A 6000-nucleotide genomic window follows, 5' to 3' on the forward strand; every position below is an offset into this window, starting at 1 on the left:
CTTCTGCTGACTTGGCTGTCTGGCTGAGAAGATTTGGGGAGCTACTTACACCCCTGAAGATTGTGGATGAGAGAGGGATATGGACTGGTGGGTGGTCGGTGCAGATGAGGTTGTATGTGTGTGGGAATGTGGTCCAGCATCTGCCCTCCTCAGCCTTCATTGGGAAGGATAGGATTGTTGTGTTCTACCCTGGACAGCCCAAGCTCTGCAATAAGTGCGGTTCTCGGGGTCACTTCGCCTCCTCATGCCCAGAGATGAAGTGCTCTCTATGTCAGGATCTGGGGCATCTGGTTCTCGGGGTCCCTTGGCCTTCTCATGCCCAGAGATGAAGTGCTCTCTATGTCAGGATCTGGGGCATCTGGCTAAGGATTATAACATCATCAGGTGGAATCTGTGTGATAAGGTTGGCCATTCGTACAACCGGTGCCCTGAGGCCATGCATAACCAGTCAGCTTTGGTGGAAGAGTTTTTTTGTCTGGACATGGAGGAGGCAGAGGAGAGGGGGGCTGTGCCAGGGGGCCCCAATGTCTCTGTCCCTGTGATCCTAGTGTCTGATGATCCATCCAATGTGTCATCTCCTTGTGTTGTGCCCCCTGAGTCAGTGTCTGTGGATGTTGTGTCTGATCCTCCTGTGTCAGTTTCGCCAGAGGTATGGGGGCCGTGGAGGGAACTGGACCAATATGTATGGTTGCACCGACCCCCGCTCCCCGGCGTCTGAGGGTCAGAGGGTGTGAGGCACTGGGGGGTGGAGTAAATGATGGTGGGGGTGTTGGGGTGAAGGTCAGGGGGACTGCTGTGGTGAGTGGAGAGAGTGGGGTGGATGATGTTGTCGTGATGGTGGAAAGGAAGGGGAGGGGGCTTTGCAGTGTGGGTTATCAAATGATGATATGGAGTGGTTGGAGGCAAAAAGGAAGTCTGGGAAGAAGAAGCGGAAGAAGGATGTGCCTGTACCTGACCCTGGGAGGGTGGAGGTGTCAAACACATTTGACATTATCTGAGGTGGAGGATGAGGGATCTTCGGGTGATGAGTCTGTGGTTTCCATGGAGGAGGAATCACAGAGGACACTGAAGCATGTAGGGTCTCCAAGCAGGGAGGGGGGTAAACAGGCTAAGAAACGGGTACCTCGATCATCCTGATGGCAGTTCCCACTCCTTTGAAGGTGGCGACCATTAATGTCGCCAGCATAAAATCAGTAAGCTCTCATAACATGGCCTTATCTTTGCTCAGCAGGTTTGATGCTGACATTTTCTTTTTGAAAGAGACCAGGTTGTCCAGTTTGGGGGATGTTCATAGGCGCGGCCCCTCCTTCTGGTCTCTTGCGGCCGAGCCTTACACTGGAGTTGCAGTACTTTTTTCCAGCATGGTAACCTGTCGGCGGATTATTGAGGTAGAAATGGGGAGATGCATGGTCTTAGATGTCTCCATGGGGGAGCAGGACCTGCGCCTGATTAACATCTATGGGCCCCAGACAAAATGGGACAGGAAATGCCTCTTCATGAAGATCAAGCCTTTCCTTTGTACAGCCCAGCAAGTTGTCTTCGGTGGTGACTTTAACACCGTCACTAGGACTAAGGACAGGAGAGGGACCGGAGTCAGGCTGGAGTGTGACGGCTAGAGAGGCAGGTCTGGTTGATGTGCACATTCATTGCTGCCCAGACAACACGGGATTCACTTTTCAGCGAGGTGCTAGTCAGTCGAATTGATAGTTTTTTTTTTTTTGGGGAACTCCGCCTTCTCGGCACCAGTGTGTCAGGCGGTGGAGTTTTCCGATCACTGTATTCTGTCTGTGACTCTGAGTGGCCCCGATACACCACCTAAGGGGAGGGGTACCTGGAAGCTGAATTCGGCACTCCTGGACGATGAGAAGGTGAGTCAATCCTTTGAGGATTTTTTTCAGGCACAGGTATCAATCATGGACGTTTGCAGCAGTAAGTCCGAGTGGTGGGAGCTTACAAAACGAAGGATCGTTGGGTTTTTCAAGACCATAGGAAGAAATAAACAACTTGATAAGTATGTCACCTACCAGCGTCTGCGGAGGAAGCTCGATCGGCTTGTCTCCAATAATGGAGATCCAGAAGCGATCTCTGAGGTTAAACTCTTGCTCAGGCAGTGTCAATATGACAGGCATGCCTCTTTGGTTCTGGAAAGGGATTATGGGAAATATCACTCGTCCGACCCTTACCAGAACTGCAAACAAGGTAGAGTAGTTAAGTCAGTTGTAGGCCTGGTTGACAGTATTACATTACATTACATTACATTGAGTTTATATAGCGCCAAAGGGTTTGCTCAGCGCTGTACAATAGAGGGGGGGACAATACATGAAGCATTACAGCAACTACAAACAGCACACGAGGGGTAAGAGGGCCCTACTCTTTCGAGCTTACAATCTAGGAGGGAGGGGGTAGTGGTACAGGAGGAAGTGGCTGTGGGGGATGGAGTGGTAGGAGGAATGAAGGAGAGCAGCAGTTAGGTGAGGGTGGGGTAGGCTTCCCTGAAGAGGTGGGTTTTCAGGGAGCGCCTGAAGGCGAGGAGGGAAGGTGACAGTCTGATGGATTGGGGTAGTGAGTTCCAGAGGATGGGGGAGGACCTGGAGAAGTCTTGCAGACGTGCGTGTGAGGAGGAGACCAGGGAGCAAGATAGAAGGAGGTCCTGTGAAGAGTGAAGGGTACAGGTAGGGTGGTACTTGGGGATCAGGTCGGTGAGGTAGTCATGGGCAGTGTTGTGCATGGCTTTGTAGGTCAGAGTGAGTAGTTTGAATTTGATGCGTTGGGCGATAGGGAGCCAGTGGAGGGATAGGCAGAGGGGGGTGGCAGAGGTGGAGCGGGTGGTGAGGTGGATGAGTCTAGCCGCTGAGTTCAGGATGGTCTGAAGCAGGGAGAGCCTGCACTGGGGTAGGCCGGTGAGGAGGGAGTTGCAGTAGTCAAGGCGTGAGATGACGAGGGAGTGTACAAGTAGTTTAGTGGTGTCTGCGGTAAGGAAGGTGCGTATTTTGGTGATATTGCGGAGGTGGAGTCTGCATGTGTTTGTAAGTGATTTGACATGAGGTTGGAAGGAGAGGTTAGAGTCCAGAATGACTCCAAGGACTTTGGCTTGCGGGGCGGGATTGATGGTGGTGATGTTAGTAGTGATGGATAGGATGGGGGGGGGGGGGGGCGCGGGCAGGAGGGAAGACGAGAAGCTCGGTTTTGGAGAGGTTAAGCTTGAGGAAATGGAGCGACATCCAGTCAGAGATGTCGTTTAGGAGGTGAGTGATGCGGGCGGAGAAAGTGGAGGTGAGGTGGGGGGTGGAGAGGTAAATTTGAGTGTCATCAGCGTAGAGGTGGTAGTTGAAGCCGTGGGAGTGTATGAGTTTGCCAAGGGAGGAGGTGTAGATGGAGAAGAGAAGGGGTCCAAGGACAGAGCCCTGGGGGACCCCAACAGAGAGGGGGAGGGAAGGGGAGGTGGCACCATTGTAGGAAACGCTGAAGGAGCGTCAGGATAGGTAAGAGGAGAACCAGGAGAGAGCGGTGTCTCTGATGCCAAGGGAGAGTAGTTTATTAAGGAGGAGGGGGTGGTCAACTGTGTCGAAGGCCGCGGAGAGGTCCAGGAGAAGGAGGACAGAGTAGTCGCCTTTGGCTTTGGCGGTTAGTAGGTCGTTGGTGATTTTGAGGAGGGCGGTTTCGGTGGAGTGTAGGGGACGGAAGCCGGACTGTAGTGGATCAAGGAGGTTGTTGTCAGTTAGGTGGGCGCTTAGGCGGTTGTAGACTAAGCGCTCCAGGAGTTTGGAAGTGAGTGGCAGCAGGGAGATGGGTCTGAGGTTGTTTGGGTCAGAGGGGTCCAGGGAGGGCTTTTTGAGTATGGGGGTGATTTGCGCATGCTTTAGGGGGGAGGGGAATACGCCGGTAGAGAGGGAGAGATTGAAGATGTGGGTGAGGGAGCAGATGAGGGAAGAGGGGGGTGACTGGAGGAGTCGAGAGGGGATAGGGTCCAGGGGGCAGGTAGTGAGGCGGGCTTCTGAGAAGACCCTGGTGACTTCCTCAGTGGTAGCGGGGCTGAAGGAGTGCAGAGCTGGTGGGGTTACGGTAAGCAGGGTCTTGGGTGTGGAGGGGGGCAGTGCGGTTGCGAGGTCAGAGGAGGGAAGAGATGAGGGGGAGATAGTGGGGGGGAGGCTAGGTGGGGAGGTAGATTGCGAGTTGACTATGTCCTGATGGATTGCATCAATCTTGTTGTGGAAATGAGTGGCAATTTCGTGGGCGGTGAGTGAGGTACTGAGTGGAGGAGGGGGGGGAGAGAGCAGGGAGTTGAAGGTGGAGAAGAGTCGGCGAGGGCAGGAGGAGAGGGTGTTAATCAGGTTTACGAAGTAAGCCTGCTTGGCGGCGTGGAGGGAGGAGGTGTAGGTGAGGAAGGCAGATTTGTAGAGGGAGAATGAACGGGGGGACCTGGTTTTGCTCCATAGTCTCTCTAGCGCGCGACTGCGACGTTTGAGGCGTTTAGTGTGGTCATTCTGCCATGGTTGGAGCGGTCTGGGTTTGATGTAGCGTGTGGTTAGGGGTGCCAGAGAGTCTAGGGTGGCTGATAGTGAGTTGTTGTACGTGTTAGTGGCTAGGTCAGGACAAGACAGTGGAAGGATGCTGTCGTGTAGGCGGTCGGCAGCTGAGTGGAGGGGGGCCGGGTGCAGGTTGCGGAGGTTGCGGCTGGTGATGGTTTGGTGCTCTGGGGGGGGGGAGTTAGGGGAAGGGGAGATGGAGAACGTGAGGAGGTGGTGGTCGGAGAGAGGGAAGTGGGTGTTAGAGAACTGGTTGAGGGTACAGAGGTGGGAGAAGACGAGGCCCAGGGTGTTCCCAATGATGTGGGTGGAGGATTGAGTGTGCTGTGTGAGCGCGAAGGAGGAGGTTAGGTGGAGGAGTTGGGAAGTAGCCGGGCTGTTGTCATTGATGGGGATGTTGAAGTCCCCGAGGATGATGGTCGGTAGCTCAGAGGAGAGGAAGAAGGGAAGCCAGGCGGCGAAGTCATCCAGGAAGCGGGCTATGGATCCGGGGGGCCTGTAGATCACTGCGATCCTTAGGGGGGTGGGTGAGAAGAGCCGGATGCAGTGAGCCTCGAAGGAGGAGAAGGTTAGGGAGGGAGGGTTAGGGAGGACCTGGAAGGTGCTCAGTGGTGATAGGAGCAGGCCGACCCCACCACCTTTGTGACCGCTCAGTCTTGGTGAATGGGACCAGACGAGACCTCCATAGGAGAGTGCCGCAGGGGAGGTGGAGTCAGTGGCCTGTACCCAGGTTTCGGTGACCGCTAGGAGGTTAAGGGAGTGGGAGATAAAGAGGTCATGGATGGCAGTAAGTTTGTTGCAGACCGAGCGGGCGTTCAGGAGTGCAACCGAGAGAGGGGGGATGGATGCGGGGAGAAGGGGCACAGATATGAGGTTGAGGGGGTTACGGCAGCTGGCAGGAGCAGGGGGGTCCCTAGAGGAGGGGTGAGGTGGCGAGGGGCCAGGTTTCGGGGAGATGTCCCCAGCAGATAGGAGAAGGAGAAGGGTGAGGAAGGTGGCATGGGGATGGGAAGTGTAGGAGCGTGTGGGTCTGATAGTGGTGGCACGTGGGTCGACGGGGGAGTGGAGTAGCAGGAGGAGGTGGTGAGTGCCGTAGTGGGGAGAGGGGAGAAGTGAAGGGGCAATGTAGAGCTGTTTTGGGGGGGTAGGCGGGTAGAGGGAGGTGATTTTTGGGATGGTGGAGAGGAAAATGAGGAGGAGGAGTGCAGGAGGCATGTTGGGGTGGGTGGGGTGACAGTTGGGTCAGGGGAGGTGAAGGGATACAGGTCAGGGCAAGGTGGTGTGGGGAATCTGTATTACCGTGGGAGAGTCATTTGAGTCCTTCTGTAGGGGTAGAGTGAGGGTGGAGGGCGGCAGCTGGTTGGCAGCAGTCTGTGGGTGCAGTAAGCTGGCGACCATGGGTGCTGTGGCATGTCTTCAGTGGGTACGGTGGTTCGGCTAGTGGAGGGGTCGTAGGGTGCGATGGCTGGGGGTG

Source organism: Staurois parvus, unplaced genomic scaffold, assembly GCF_062004578.1.
Source record: "Staurois parvus isolate SC_StPar_1 unplaced genomic scaffold, SC_StPar_1.0 ptg000577l, whole genome shotgun sequence".
Classification (NCBI taxonomy): domain Eukaryota; kingdom Metazoa; phylum Chordata; class Amphibia; order Anura; family Ranidae; genus Staurois; species Staurois parvus.